This window comes from Silene latifolia, chromosome 11 (genome assembly GCF_048544455.1).
Source record: "Silene latifolia isolate original U9 population chromosome 11, ASM4854445v1, whole genome shotgun sequence".
Lineage (NCBI taxonomy): Eukaryota > Viridiplantae > Streptophyta > Magnoliopsida > Caryophyllales > Caryophyllaceae > Silene > Silene latifolia.
The window spans coordinates 205,395,590-205,411,840 of record NC_133536.1 but is presented as its reverse complement, the minus strand read 5'-3'; the positions used below and the strand labels follow the sequence as shown (position 1 = coordinate 205,411,840).

Here is a 16,251-nt window from a genome sequence, read left to right as displayed (position 1 = left end):
TCGGGTCAACTGATTAGCCACCCAGGTATAGGTGCCAGGAGTACCCTCAGCAGGCGGAGGAGGAAGAGGAGCTTGTTGGTTCTGTTGATTTTGTTGATTTTGGAGAATTTGAGTAAGAACTAATAAGATAGCATCATCAATGTCTCTTCTTGGCGGAGCCATCTTAAAAAGAAGAAAATTAATTAGTACCTAACAATTAGCAGTCACAAACAGACTACCACATAAAATCCTAATTCTACCCATCCTACCCTTCTCTCAAGTTTATTATTTAAAGGTCAAGTGATTTCTAAGTGGGGTGCACAAACGTGCGTCGGGAGCAATAGGCTCTGATACCAACTGTGACACCCTTAAATCTAGCCTTAAATAATTACGTAAATTCTACAGAAAAACTGGTAGGATATGTTTGTAAATGGTTCAACTAGTCAAAAACCTGCAATTTCAAAAAATTTTCTTCCTAAACCATTCACAACCAATCCAATTCAAGAAGATTGTCAAAAACCCTGCAACCGCTGATAAACTAATTTACATACATAACTAAAGACGCGGAAATATAAGGATACAAACCAAAAATAGAAAAGGGAGACATATGTCCCTTTAAATAATATACAAACCAAAAGTGTAAAAGGTTAACTAATAGAATAGCCAAAACTAGGTCCAAGGTTCCTTGCTCACTAGCCCGTCTGTGACCCCAACTAAGCATCAACAACCTGTCAATCGCATTTTATACAAACACGAAAGCCACAATTCAGTGGGGAGTAACTTCGAGTCCTCCCAGCCACGAATCGTCAAAATTAATGTAACATGTAGTAAAACATGTAAACAAGATGATAAATAATCAATTATCCCATATTCTAACATATGAGCCCTAAATTGACCAAACTAGACTATCATGTGAAACATATAACAAATTGTAATCCAAACTCTATCAACCATACCCGGCTTGCATCTCACCTTCTATGATTCATAGAATCATCAAACAAGAAAGGGCAATATATCAAAGACAGGCACAAGTTCTTAGTACCGTCAATAGTCACTTTGTAACTCGAGTCTATACCACGAGGTAGGGAAGGTAATCGAACCGGTATCTTGGCTCAGCGGTTAATATTAATAAAACATGGCCAAGAGACAACACAACCCTAGCCTAAAATCTGCGCAGACCTAGACATGCGGATACACACCACCGCACCCAAGACCCACAACTTTTTTTAAAACAAAGTGAAGTGAGTACCCTAAGGGCACCACCGAAGGGTTGGCTAGTACTTAAGCCGACCACTTACTCTCAAAATAAGTAACGAGGTCATGCCCCAACTTGGATAAACATCCACTAGTCAGGAACACAAAGGCTATCAAGCGGTGAACATATACTCGTCAAAGACTATAAAGACCTATCTATGATGAAGGCCGAAATACTCACCTAGTCCCAAATAGTCCCACTTGAATACTTTAGCCCACACCACACAAGACTCACCACACCAGTCAAGTAAGACACCCACTTAACCTTAAGAGGGTAAAAAGTCCTACTTACCAACCTAAATGCTAACATTCTATCACGTGAAAGGCTATATAAATGTCTATTTACAGCATACAATCCAACAGAATCCTCAATAAGTATTCAATACTAATTTCTAATTCTAACAATAGTAACCATATTAAAGGCTTCAGGGAATCTAGGGCCATTTCTACAATATAAGAAGCTACTTAAATTCAACTAACTACACATGTGAAATAAATATATAATGAATGGCCTAAAACAAGAAAAAGGCCGACTATCTAATTCATTCAAAATTTCATCCAACCGAATTTTTACCCGCAACCCCACCTGCGGCAGTGCGGGTCAAATTGCGGCTGACCAATCACTCAATTAACTGACATCGCATCAGTCAAAGGGACTAAGGCTCAGTTTTCGGCACAATCAACAAAACATTACAATTATCACTATAAAATTCATTTTGAGCCTATTAATTACAATTTCATTTTGTAAACTATCCTAACATGTGATAATTATCAATATAACATAATTTATCTACCATTAACATAACTTTTAGTTACTATTATGATTCACTTCACAAGTTTAACCATGTGTACTTATTCTAATTACATCCTTAATGAACCTAAAATGACGGACAAAACATGGAAAACCGCGAAACAAGCAACGGGCCGACCCGGGCCAGCCGTGGGCTAGCTAGCGTGGGCTCACCACGGCTCGCCCCGCCGCCTCACCCTTACTCCTCTCATTTTTTTCCATTTTTGCTCGGATAAGACCTTCGAAAATTAATTAATCGTCCCCAATTCAACTTTGATAATTTAAACTAACAAAAGGCATAATTTAAACATGCATGCAACAAATTTTACATGTGAAAAACTACTATTCAACCAAAAATCATCAAACATACAAAAACAACAAAGATTGTGACGATAATTCGTCGAGTAACTCGAAATATGTTACCTTAAGCTAGAAAAAAGAGCAATTAGCACCTCAAAACCGAAACCCTAACACCAACTAGCCGCTATCCTCTACAATATACGAGTCCCCGAACTCGTCTTCCAATTCTTCACCTAAATAAATAATCAAAACACCATAATTAAGTATATAAACCGAATTTCCGAAAATTGGTCTTAAAACAACTTCAAGAAAACTGAAATTAAATTATACCAAGTTGTAGATCTCGGCGAGGGGATTCCGGAAAGGTAAATTATGCGAAAAACCGAGTAGAAACGAAGAAATTACGGCCAAATTAGCTTGATTTTATGTAAAAATGGTGTTTGGAGTATGATAAGGTTGAAGATGATGAAGGATTAAAGAAAAATCAGAAAAAAAAGAGTAAAGGGGAAGGGGGTGCCGTGTAAGGGAGAAAGGAAAGGAGGTGCGGGATTTTTAGTCGGGATTTTTACGAGTCGGTTTTGACTCGTTTCAATAATAATTAAATCCGTAAGTCAAACGTAAATTCCGTCAAGACCAAAGTTTTTAAACACGAGATTACAAGAAAATTGAGTAGTCATACGACCCATTTCCAATTTCGTTTACCCAACGTTCAAAAGAATTGTCATTTTCCCCCCGATACGCCCTTATTTCGAAATAAAAAGTTTTACACGGTTTAAACTATTTTTAAACATTTCAAAACTATCAAAATAAATACTTTTCTTCAAAATATAATAAAATTATATTTCTTTAAATTATTTTTACTTTAAATACTTTAAATATCAAATTTGATTTGATTAATAAATTATTTTCGAAATATATTAACGGTCCGAAATTTACGGGGCGTTACACTCCCTCTCTCCCGGTCATTTGTTGTCATTTTCCATTTTGGGGTGTCTCAGTTGTCAATTGTTTTCCTTTCTATTTTAAGAACGAACTTAATGAGCAATTTATTTGATCAATTACATTCAATTTGTTTTACCTGTCATTTAGTAATTGACCCCCTCCTTTTTCCTTGGTCTTTACGCTAAAAACAAAGAACAACAATTGATCGAGATGGAGAGAGTAATAATTATCATATTATCATGCGCAATGACTCTGATAGAATACCCAAGACTTACTAGTTTTACATTTAACAATGTTATTATCGAACACACTCATACCCTGGACAATTTCTAGCCATCCCCTCAGTAGGGCGACACCATTACGTGGTACGGCCTAATCCATTACGGCCTCAATCTTTGATCTCACTCATATTAGTAGGACTCTTGACTCTTTCAACCAACTACGACCTCAATCTTTGACGGGTCTACCATTACTCTATCTATAGATATGACACGGCGAAGGAAAGACATCGTAGGTACGTAGCCAGAACTCGCATTTAGAGAATTTAGCGAACTATTTATGTTGCCTTAGGATGTCAAGGATAGTTCGGAGGTGCACAATATGGTCTTCTTCTGATTTGGAGTAGATTAGAATGTCGTCGATGAATACAACTACCCAGAAATCTAAGTAGTCACGGAACGTTCATTTGATCTATGAATACCGTTGGGGAATTAGTCAAACCAATGCAAAGGGCATGACTTGGAAATCAAAGTGACCATAGCGGGTACTGATGAAGGCGGTCTTGGCATTAGTAATTTTCATTATAAAATATGAAGTTATCAAAGTAAAATCAAGAGCTTAATGTATCAATGCCATGTGTTTGGGCTTTTCTTTTAAAATGTGTCATTCTTATACTATAGGTGGATTTTATATAAACTTGATAAAATTGACCTGATCCGAACCCGATTCGCTATCGGAACTCAAGACCCGAGTTTAACCCGAACCCGATCCGCTATCGGAACTCAAAACCCGAGTTTAACTCGAACCCGAATTGACCCAACCCAATATAATACGACCTGAATGTTTGTGGTTGCAAAATGATTATTATCCATAAATAATTTGATAGTAATTGACCCGATAATGATCCAAACCCGAAATAACTCGGTCCGACCTGACCTAAACTCTTACAAACCCAAAATTAACCCGATTCGAAATGACCCGATCCAAACCTAGTCCGATTGACCCGTTTACTTGGTCTAGTCTTATAGGAGAAATGCAGTATTCTAATTTCTAAATGATAAAAAACCATTCCTCCGTTAATGAATCAAACGAAGGATCCCCTATAAAAGTTTCGTGAAAAGAGTGATACAAGGACGAGTCGAATATATCATGTTTTGAGATCTTTAGTTTTACAAAGTGTTTTTTGTCTGACACCACCTTTAACATAAAGCTCTTTGTCAAGCACCACCTTTAAAAAAAATTCTGGCAATTTGATACCTTTAAAACAAAAAAATTGTAAAACACTACCAAATGCCCGGAGTTTGACCAAATTAAAAAAAAAAAATCGGTGTTGACTTCTCCTTACTAACATTCACACGTGCGATAAGAATTGTAAAACTCCTCATCAGTTCATTTCAACCCCTTGAAGCATATTCAACACTCTAAACTAATCAACTTCCTCATAACCCTATTTCCCTCTTACCATCAATCCATCATTCCTAACTTTTCTCTTCCTTCATTATCTATGGTTTTATCCTAAATTTCGCTTCAAATTACGGGTATAATACATCAATTCATTCATCTTATCTTGCGGTATGATTTTCATTTTAAGTTTTGGTATTAAATTGGTAGATTATGGTTTGATCTTGTTTTGAATTAGTTTACCATATGTTTTTAATTAGTACAACTTGTTTTTAATTAGTTTACAATTTGTTTGTAATTAGATTTAGTTTATTTTTGCATAATTTGGTTAAAATGCATGCCTTTAACTGTCTTTTGTTTGCTATTTAATGTAGTTGAAATGATGGCTAATAGAGCTAAATTGAGGGTTAGATTTGGTGGGATGTTTATGACTAATAAGAAGTGCAAGACTGATTATGTTGGTGGGGGTGTTTGGCTTGAAATGGATGATAATATTTTAAGTTTAGGGCACCTTAAAGACGTACTTAGGAAAAAGCTAAAATGTGATGAGGATCATGCATTTTGGTATAAGAGGCATGGTTTGAGTCTTTTTGCTGGGAGGAGTAAAATATTGTGTGAAAATGATGTTGAGGAGTTGTTAAAGACAAAAGATGACTTGGGGATAGTCACCTTGTATGTTGTCAAAGCCCCTACCCCATATAATGTTGTTGGTCCCCAAAAAGTAAGAGAGGTGACATTCAAAGCATCTTCCTCATTCAAAGCCCCATATTCAATGCCTCAAAGTACAAATCTAACCAATTCCAGAAGACCTAAACTGGGCATTAAAAGTGTTGCAGAAAAACAGACTTATAACACTAAACCCACGCCTATACCCCCTGAAATTGAAGCACTTGAAATTAAACCCCTCCAAATTGAACTTCCACCCACACCTATACCCCTTCATCCCTTTTTTTCCTGAAAACAATCCATATATATGGCCCAATGGAGATGAGAGTGATGATGCAGTGAGTGATCCAGATTATGAAGTTGGTGAGGGTAATGTTGATGAATCTGAGAGTGATACAGATGGATCTGGAAGTGATGTATGCGGTGGTGATGATGAATTAAATGGGGTTGAAGTTGAACCAGAGGATGAAGCTGACCCTGACATATTAGAGAATGTGGAAACTAGCTTAGGGTCTTCACTTAATGACAACTTAGGACTAGTTGATGAAGATAATGACATTCCAGAAGGGGAAGAGGGTGTGTTGTTATCTGATGAAGATGATCTGGAAAGTGAAGCAGATTCTGATGGGGATCAATTAATCTACCCCACTTTCAATCTAGCTGCTGATTTCAAGAAATATATAAGGCTGAACAAGGGACTAAAATTTCCAAATTATAAGGTTTTTAAGAAGACTTTGAGGTATCATTGTATTGAGAATGGGTATGATTTCTACTACTTGCACAACTGTGTTAAGAGGGTAAATCACATCTGCAAGAAGAGGTGTAACTGTGTTTGGAACAAAAAGAAAGCCAGGTTTGGGAGATGTATTTGTGGCTGTGTTGATAAGTGTAAGTTCAAGGTCCATGGGAGGTTGTTAGAGAGCCAGAATACTTTTCAGGTAAAGAGCTTGAGATTGCAGCATAAAGAGTGGTGTGCCTTAGCTGACTTGAACATCAAAGTTGGTAGTGAGTACCTTGCTGAAAGGTACATTGATGAGTTTGGGTTAGATCATGGGTATAAGGTCAACACTTTGATTGGAAGGGTTGTGAAGGATATTGGTGTGTCTATAGGGTATTATAAGGCATATTATGCAAAGGAGAAGGCTTTGAAGATGATTTATGGGGTGGATTCAGAACAATATAAAAAAGTGTGGGAGTATGCTGATACTTTGAAGAAGTTTAATCATGGTTCATCAGTATACATATGTTTGGACTCTATTGAGAGACCTCCACCTTTATTTAAGAGGATGTACATGTGTTTACATGGCTGCAAAGTTGGGTTTGTCAATGGGTGCAGACCAATTATAGGACTTGATGGATGTCATTTGAATGGCCCTTATCCTTGCATTTTGTTGACAGCAGTTGGTAAGGATGGTAATTGCAACATCTTCCCCCTTGCTTAAGCATGGGCAGTGGTATGGTGGAAGTGGAAAATAAAGAGTCATGGACTTGGTTCATTGAGTTGCTTATGAAAGATATTGACTCTGTTGCACATGAAGGGTCTTATATCAAGAACAAAGATGAGTTGGCTTTCATTTCTGATAGACAAAAGGTTAGTTTCCTTTGTATAATAACTGATGTCATACCTTGTTCCTTTGTATTCATTATTTTTGGTACTAATAAGTCTTCAATTTCTTGTTTTTTTAGGGTCTTTTAGAAGCTTTCAAAACTATCATTCCCAATGCTGAGTTGAGGTTCTGTGCTAGGCATATATGGGCCAACTTCAGCAAAACTTACAGTGGAGTGGAGTATAAACAGTTCTTTTGGAGGGCTGCTAGGGCTTACACAAAACCAGATTTTGATATTTGGATGGAGAACATTAAAGGTATGTCCACTGGTGCATTTGAGTACTTAAATGTAGGGCTGAGCAAAAAATATCCGATCCGATTTTTTTTCCGAATCCGATCCGAAATCCGAATAAAAAAATCCGAATATATGGATACCATTTAAATTGGATATCCGATCCGGTTTTTTCCGAATAAACTGGATCGGATGTGGATTGTGATTTTCTTAAAACCGGATATCCGAATCCGATCCGAATTTTAAAAAAATATATATAAAAAAAAAAAAAAAAACTTTATGTTTAGTTTATGCGGTTTTTAGACTAGTTTTGAAATTTGTAATAAAGACTTGTAATTTATGAAATTAAGACTTCTAATTTATGCGATCGAGACTTGTATTTTATGCGATCAAGACTTATAATTTATACGATCGAAGACGTTACCTTTTTTTGTGGGTTGCAAAATGCGAAATGAACCGAAATTGCCTTTAGTTTTAGTCTGCCAATAGCCCAATACCACCAGCCCCGGTGTAATTTTTACTGTAAATTTAAATCTGGATCGAATCCGATTTCCGAAATCTGGATCTCCGAATTTTCGGATTCCAGATTTTCGGATATCCGAATTATTCGGATCGGATGTGGATCAGGAAAAATGATAATTTTAAATTCGGATATCTGAACCGGTTTTAAAATCCGGATCGGATATCCGGTTTTGCTCAGCCCTACTTAAATGCAATCCCTGCTAAGCATTGGTCTAGGCATGCTTTTAGTAATAAGACCAAATCTGAAATTCTGCTCAACAATGCTTGTGAAAGCTTCAACAATGTGTTAAGACAATGTAGAGATAAACCTATTCTCACATTGATGGAATAGATTAGGAGATATATTATGAATAGGATGTTCAAAAAGCTTCAGTCACTTGAAAATTACAATGGTGAAGTTATGCAAACTGTGAGAAATGCTTTGTCAAAGCTTGTTTTGGAGGTTAGGCATTGTAAAGTTATTCAGGGGAGTGTCAATGAATTTGAGGTGGAGTATAATGATGACAAAAGTGTTGTGAACTTAGATTTAAGGACATGTAGCTGTCTTAAATGGGAACTCACTGGTATACCATGTATACATGCATGTGCTTGCATTGACAAAAAAGATTAGTGCCCCAAAACTTTGTTCACCAAGCTTATTCAAGGCAGTTGTACCAAGCTGCTTATTCAAATGCAATCCACCCTTTGCCCGGACCTAAACACTGGGAAAGAAGTCCACACGTACAACCAACTCCCCCTCCCTTTAGGAAAATGCCTGGGAGACCTAGTCTACTAGAGCAGATGAGATCCCAAGCTTGTGAGACCTAGGTAAATATGTATATCACTTGTGTTTTGCCTTCCTTTTATCCAATTGTATTTCTAAACAACCAACTCCCCCTCCCTTTAGGAAAATGCCTGGGAGACCTAGGTAAATATGTATATCACTTGTGTTTTGCCTTCCTTTTATCCAATTGTATTTCTCAAACATAACCATATATTTTGTGTTTTACAAGATAAACCAGTCTACTAGAGCAGATGAGATCCCAAGCTCAAGTAGTCAACCACATCCAAGCCAAGAGGATGACATCTCAAGGGGAAGGATGATTAATGAAGCTACTGCTAGAGTAAGAGTAGGAAGAGGCAGAGGAAGAGTGAGGCAGATGGCATAAACATGAAGGGCAAACAAATTGCAGTCGTATTTCTTGCTTGGTGGTCTACTATTCTGGCAGGCAAATGTGCTATTTTGATAGACAAAAATGATGAAAAATATTGTAGCCTGCACATGTATTTTGATAGGCAAAAATTGTACGAGTAGTAAACATCCTTAAGATGAAATATTGTAGCATATTTTGACAGTTACTTGTGCTTAATGAAATGAAAGATCTTGGTTGCTTGAGCATATGTGCTTTCAACACATTTACATTTGCTTGTGAAATTCACCAAATTATGCACAATGAAAAAGGAAACTGAAACTTCATCTTATAACAAAGGAAAATACTTGTCATTACATACCACTCTTAACATTTCTCCATCTACATTACAACCTTATAATTGAAAAAAATAACAAAGATAAAAGCAACTTTAAAGAAGCAATATAACCTCTTCTCATTTTCCTTAAGATGAGCTATTTCTAAACCTAGCTCATTACATTTGTTTTCATTCTTCATAATTTGCATATTCATCTCTTCCAATCGTTTTTTGCAAAGCAATTTCTGACTTCAACAAAGTCATTTCATTCATGGGCTCATCAACCCACTTGAAAAAATTGCAACCTCGCATTGACGTCTCCGGATTGTAGAACTTACATGCTAGAAATCTTCTTCCCGTATTTACCACCGTCATTGATGTCTTCAAAGCTGCTGGAATAGCGCATCAACATTTCACAAGTGGCCTGGATGTGGACTCAAAGCTGCCAGAGGACATTGTTGGTTGATATGTTAAGTGGAAAATGATAGGATAGAAGAGAGAGAAAGAGAGAGAAAGAGAGAGAGTGAAGATGAAATGGGGGGAAAACTAATATATAGTATATAAGGGGAAAATGGAGGGAAACTAAGGAGGGAATTTTTCTCACGTGTGAAACAAATGAATGCCGGAGTGTTTAAATAATTTCCCAGTTTCCGGCAATTTAGTGGTGTTTTACAATTTTTTTGTTTTAAAGGTATCAAATTGCCAGAATTTTTTTTAAAGGTGGTGTTTGACAAACACCTTTTTTATAAGGTGGTGTCAGACAAAAAACACTTTTACAAAAGAAATTTGTCCTTTTACTTTTATTAAAAAAAATTTCAATTATATTTATCTTGTGTAAGTGTCGTTTGACGATTTATTAATAAATTGAATTTTGCTTGAGAAAAAAAAAACTTGCTCCATTAGTGGGCTGGAATATGCAACAATGCAAGTTTGCAACCCAACAATAATCTACAAAAATTACAAAGCCTTTTACGAGGCTACCCATTATTACAAACTTTACGAACAATCCATAGACTTCATCGATTTTTTGTATTTTCTATTATTCAGCGGTTCAGCCTTCAGATTTTAACAATTTGCTCAGGTTTTTCCTTTCAATTTCATAGGGTAAACATTTTTGTTGTAATTGTTGTTGGAATGAAATTGCAGTAACAATGAAAAAGAGAAGAGATAACCAGATTTGTAGTGACGTGGTAAGAGAGCCACTGCCTTGAAAACTATATTTCCGGTACGACCGTGGTGGCGATCAGCAAATGACCGGTAGTTCCCCAAGGATTTACACTACTGCACTTAGACGCGCCCACTCGAGACTAAGAGCATTGGAACGACAGAATATTATCTTTACCCAGAAATTATGTAGAGAAAGAGAAGAGAAGAAGATAGAACTGTGAGATGTGTATTTTGGAATGAGAATAGCTGGACTATTTATATACGAAAATAGTCAGCTGAGGAGCCAGAAACGCAGCAGTCAAAGATCACCATTTAATTGTGTTTGACTATGAACCTGGACATTTCGCACCTCGCATCTGGACACTCCAAAAACACGCAGCTCTGGCCCAAAAAGATAGGCACAGCCCGCCGCAGGCGATTTCCAAATCCCAAATCCCGAACCGGATCCGGATTCGGGCCGGGCTCGGGCACGCGCGCGCGCGCGTGTGCGAGCTGAATTAAGCACCTCGCAAAGCTTCCACAAAAGCCTCCCATGACCCACTAGTGATATGGTAAGAAGTGTGGTCATATATAAACACATGACAACAACTTCATTCTACCAATGTGGGACAAATTGGAAAAACTACAAAGGCAAAACAAGCCCCTATTTCCAACAATCCCCCACTAGGGGCGACAGAGAAAGAGAAAGAAATTCCTGGGTAAAGGAAGGATTGGATACTTAGGTATCAATATCTTTCGATTTGAATTGACACTTTAGTGAGATGAGGAAACAACTTACTTACAGCGAGAGAATATCTTGCGATTTGAATTCCTAGCTGAGCTTCAGTCGATACCCCCCACAACACATATCATACCTTCAGAATTATGATCGTTCCGCGATTTCAAAGTGCAACGCGCTCTTTTTAGAGCATTGCGTTTACCTCGGTACTAATAGATGTGTTCAGAAGACTTCTCATAGTCTTTATAATCATCACACCTACGTAGGTGGCTCAAGTGCTGCTCAATAGCACTTTTCGCATGAGCCATTAAGGACATAAGTCCAACCTTATGTATGATTCATAAAGTGCGTCTCAAAAGCACCACCAGTTAAGGCTATGAATCATATAACGCCATAGGAATAGAAACTTTAGGCCTAGTCATTCTTGACTTAAGGACTTAAGTCCCATCCCCCTCGACGTTTCAACGACTAGTCTCCTAGTCAATCCTTTAGTAAAAGGATCAGCCAGATTGCTTTCGGACTTCACATAGTCCAAAGCGATAACTCCATTATCAAGGAGTTGTCTAACTGCAGCGTGCCTGATTCGAATGTGTCGTTTCTTAGCATTATAGACACTATTCTTAGCAGCACCAATAGCTGCTTGTGAATCACAATGTAAGGAGACCGGAATATTTTGTCCCCCCCACATTGGTACATCTGCCAATAGGTTTTTCAACCAATCAGCCTCTTGTCCTGCCAACTCAAGAGCTATGAACTCCGACTCCATGGTAGAGCGTGCAATACAAGTCTGTTTAGTAGACTTCCACGATATAGCACCTCCACCCATGGTGAAGACATAACCACTAGTAGAACAGATCTCATCGTTACACAAACCCAATTTGCATCACAATATCCCTCTAACACAAAGAGAAATTTACTATAATGCAAGCAAAGGTCAACTGTTCCTTTTAGGTATTTTAGTAAACGACGAAGAGCATTCCAATGTTCACTACTAGGGTTATGTGTGTAACGACTCAGTCTACTAACTGCATAGGCAATATCTGGTCGAGTACAGTTCATAAGAAACATCACACTACCTAGGATTTTAGCATACTCTTCTTGGGATACACTCTTACCCAAGTTCTTGCATAAGTGTATACTAGCATCGTAGGGTGTCCTAGCAGGCACAACATCAAAGCAGTTAAACTTTTTCAACACTTTTTCCACATAATGAGATTGACTTAAAGAAATTCCTTTAGAGTTTCGAATAACCTTAACTCCTAGGATTACATCAGCTTCTCCTAAGTCCTTCATCTCAAATTGTGATGACAAAAATTCTTTGGTTTTAATTATTACCTCCAAATTATTACCAAGTATTAACATGTCATCAACATAAAGGCATATAAGCACACAATCAGATTCTATTACTTTTGAATAAACACATGAATCAGAATTGTTTACCATAAAGCCATTACTTACCAAAGTGTTGTTAAATTTCTCATACCACTTTGTTTAGGTGCTTGTTTGCATCCATATAGTGATTTATTCAGTTTACACACCTTATTCTCTTGACCCTCTACCACAAACCCTTCAGGTTGCGACATATAAATCTCTTCCCTTAGCTCACCGTTCAAAAAAGCAGTTTTGACATCCATCTGATGTATAAAAAGGTTATGAATAGCAGCTAAGGCGACAAGAGTTCTAATAGTCGATATTTTGGTCACGGGTGAATAAGTATCAAAATAATCAATATCTTTCTTTTGTGTAAAACCTCTAACCACAAGTCTAGCTTTAAATCTTTCTATTGTACCGTCAGGTCTCATTTTCTTTTTGAAAATCCATTTACTCGTAATGGGTTTACTACCTTTAGGTAAATCAGTCAACTCTCACGTCTGATTAGACACAATAGAATCAAGCTCACTTTTAATAGCATCTTTCCAAAAATTAGCATCAATGGATTTCATAGCCTCATTGTATGTTTTCGGATCATCTTCTATTAAAAATGCTTTGAAACAAACTCATCACTAGCACAAACAAAGTGTAACCATGTTCGAGACAAAGAATGTTGAAACAAAATCAGGTCCAAAGTTTTTAGGACATCTAGGTCTCTTAGTCCTTCTAGGTTCAGCAACATGATCAATAGAAGTGCTACTACTAGCATGTGAAGAGATATCAACAGATGTAACAAGCAAACTAGGAGATGAATCAACATTCTTCTCAGTAATGGAAAAACATGCTCAAAAACACAAAGATCTCTAGCTTCGGATATAGAACGATCACTCAAAGACATGAATCTATATGCAGAACTATTTTGAGCATAACCTATAAAAACACAATCATAGGTTTTAGGTCCAACTGTAGGTCTTCTAAAGTCAGGTAAACCCACTTTAGCTAAACACCCCCATACCCTTAGGAAGCTCAGGTTAGGAGGATAGCCTTTCCATATCTCGTAGGGTGTCTTGTCTAACTTCTTATGAGGTACACGGTTAAGAATGTGACATGCCGATAGAATCGCTTCCCCCCACATATCCTCAGAAAGGCCATAACTTAAAAGCATAGCATTCATCATTTCTTTCAAAGTTCTATTTTTTCGTTCAGCTACTCCATTGGATTGAGGTAAGTACGGTGGACTAGTCTCATGTATTAGACCGTTTTTCTCACAAAACTCGGCTAAATAGTTTGATTTATACTCGCCTCCTCTCCGGACCTTACCCTTTTGATTTTTCTATCAAGTTGGTTTTCGACCTCATTCTTAAAACTTATAAACGAATGTTCTGCTTCATCTTTTGTCTTAAGCAAATAAACACGGGTGTACCTTGAACAGTCGTCTATAAAAGTGACATAATAATTTTTACCACCTCTACTTGCAACATTTTTGAAGTCAGCTAGGTCGGTGTGAATTAACTCAAGAAGACTCGTTTTCCTAGTGGTAACTGGTTTACTAGGTTTCTTTGTGAATTTAGCCTCAACACAGCTAGCACATTTAGAGAATTCTTGAATCGTCAAACTTGGAATTAAACTCATAGTTCTAAGTTTTTTAATATAGTCAACATTCACATGACCTAATCTACCATGCCAAACATCAATAGACTCAGCGATATAAGCAGAAGTAGAAGCAATATTATTAGAAACTGAATCAGTGTTCAATACAAAAAGACCCCCAAAAAGATAACCCTTGCCCACAAATTCCCCATTACGCGACATTACCACCTTGTCAGCCTCAAAAACAAGTTTCAACCCAGCTTTGTTTAATAAGGCACCAGACACAAGGTTTCGACGTAACGAGGGTACATACAAAACATTATTTAGAGCAAGTGTTTTCCCCGAGGTGAGTTTGAGAAAGATCTTGTCTTTGCCTTTGATCGGTGCGGATGAAGAGTTACCCATGAAAACGCATTCCCCATCAGCTACCTCCTCGAACTCAAAGAAATAACCCCTTATCAAAGACACGAGGTGTCTAGAAGCGCCAGTGTCCAAGACCCATTCAGCTACATTACCCACCACATTAGCTTCCACAACCACAAGAAAAATGATGTCATCGATTCTGACATTGGCTTCAGCAGATTTCTTTTCGGAGCATTGGTAGGCTTTGTGACCAGCTTTTCCACAGACATAGCAAACAATTTGGCCCTTTGGTTTCGAATTTTCGCCACCGGTTTGGTATGCTTCCCTGGACCATTTTTCTTAGCAGGACCCTGGTTCTTCCCCTGACCAACCTTGGCCTTACCCTTACCCTTAAATTTTTCAACATTGGACGGACCACTCGACTCAACCAGATTAGCCTTGACAGAAGCATTAGAAGCATTTACAGACACACTAATGGTTTTGTCTTTGAGACGATTTGCCTCCTCGGTCCTCATGTGACTCACTAATTCTTGGAGGGAAAGGTCTTTTTTCTTATGTTTCAGATGGTTCCTATAGTCAGACCAGGAAGGGAGGAATTTTTCCAGTAACACATTTGCTAGAAAAATCTCATCTAGTTTCATCCCTTCATTAACTACGTCAAAGACAAGAATTCTCATAGACATGAACTTGTTCCATTATAGGTTTGTCATCTACCATCTGGAACCCCAGCCATTTCCCAACGACATACTTCTTTTTACCCGCATCATCAGCCCCATATTTTTTCTCAAGTAATTCCCATATGGTTTTAGCAGATTTGTGAACCATAAACAAGTCAAAAAGGGTATTAGTCATAAGATTAAGGAGGTGAAACCTAACAGTTTTATTATCCTTATCATGTTTTTTAATAGCCTCTTCATTTGACTTAACAGCAGAAATTACAGGAGGGGTTGTCTCAACAGACGACGCAATGATTTCGGTGACAAAGAAAGCAGAGGGTCGAAAAATAAGACATAATCAATTTCATATTGCTCAAAAACATCGCAATTTTGAGACCAACGTTTATAATTCGACCATCTAAGGGTTCGACTTTTGACAAATCGGGAGCATTCTTAGACATGATCGACATTGTTACAAAGAACAATAATATAGTTTTCAAATTGTTGGAATGAAATTGCAAAGAATAATGAAAAAGAGAAGAGATAACCGATTTGTAGTGACGTGGTAAGAGAGCCACCGCCTTGAAAACTATATTTCCTAGACGACCGTGGTGGCGATCAAAAAATGACCTAGTTCCCCAAGGATTTACACTCTCGCACTTAGACGCGCCCACTCGAGACTAAGAGCATTGGAACGACAGAATATTATCTTTACCCAGAAATTATGTAGAGAAAGAGAAGAGAAGAAGATAGAACTGTGAGATGTGTATTTTGGAATGAGAATAGCTGGACTATTTATATACGAAAATAGTCACCGAGGAGCTGAAACGCAACGAAGATCAAAGATCACAATTAAGGAGAATTAATCAGCGCATTAATCACCATTTAATTGTGTTTGACTATGAACCTGGACATTTCGCACCTCGCATCTGGACACTCCAAAAACACGCAGCTCTGGCCCAAAAAGATAGGCACAGCCCGCCGCAGGCGATTCCCAATTCCCAAATCCCGGATCCCGGATCCCGAAT

General features: G+C 37.6%; 1 long non-coding RNA gene across 1 annotated transcript; it reads right to left on the bottom strand.

The window, feature by feature from the left end:
• Nucleotides 1–506: 506 nt before the first annotated feature.
• On the bottom strand, nucleotides 507–2,793 carry LOC141615379 (uncharacterized). Its single transcript, XR_012529828.1, has 3 exons — nucleotides 2,654–2,793; nucleotides 2,447–2,556; nucleotides 507–707 (listed from the first exon to the last, which is right to left on the bottom strand). It is a non-coding gene; the product is annotated as an uncharacterized LOC141615379 (long non-coding RNA).
• Between the last annotated feature and the right edge of the window lie 13,458 nt (nucleotides 2,794–16,251).